Below are 547 nucleotides of genomic sequence, written 5' to 3'. Positions count from 1 at the left end.
ACGGCTTCCGCGAAGTCACCAACCCGGATGGCACCAAGGCCCGCGACTACCCCGACGGTAGACACGAATTGACGCAGCTGCGCTTGGCTCACGAATAAGCGTACTAGGCCGCACGACGTGGGTTACTGCCGCGGGCGTCGAGACGGCCGTGCTTCCGGTCGGGCTGTCGCCCAACGTTAATCGTCGCCAATAGACCTCGTCGTATCGGCCCTCTGTCACTCTATCGCCCTCACACCTGCAGCGAGTATGGCTTTCCTGCAGCCCTCATGTCTACTGTACCTGTTGCGATCATTGCATTTTGCAGCCTACGTTGTACTTGGCCACGCTGCCGCCGTGTCGTATCCTCGTAGGAAGCGGATCGTCCTGCATCCGGTTCGCCGTTGACGGCCATGTCGACCTTGCTCTCTCTGGCCTGCATGGGGCTATCATCCGGGAGGTGTCTTCTCTGCCTGCCGGCAGCCATCATCACGTCGCGTCCAGGCTGTTGACGTCGCTGGTCGTCGGGCGGTCTGTCTGCCGTTGGCGGCCATGGATCGTCCGGATACGA

Source organism: Saprolegnia parasitica (assembly GCF_000151545.1).
Source record: "Saprolegnia parasitica CBS 223.65 unplaced genomic scaffold supercont2.490, whole genome shotgun sequence".
NCBI classification, from domain to species: domain Eukaryota; phylum Oomycota; class Saprolegniomycetes; order Saprolegniales; family Saprolegniaceae; genus Saprolegnia; species Saprolegnia parasitica.
Note: the sequence above shows the minus strand (reverse complement) of the source record.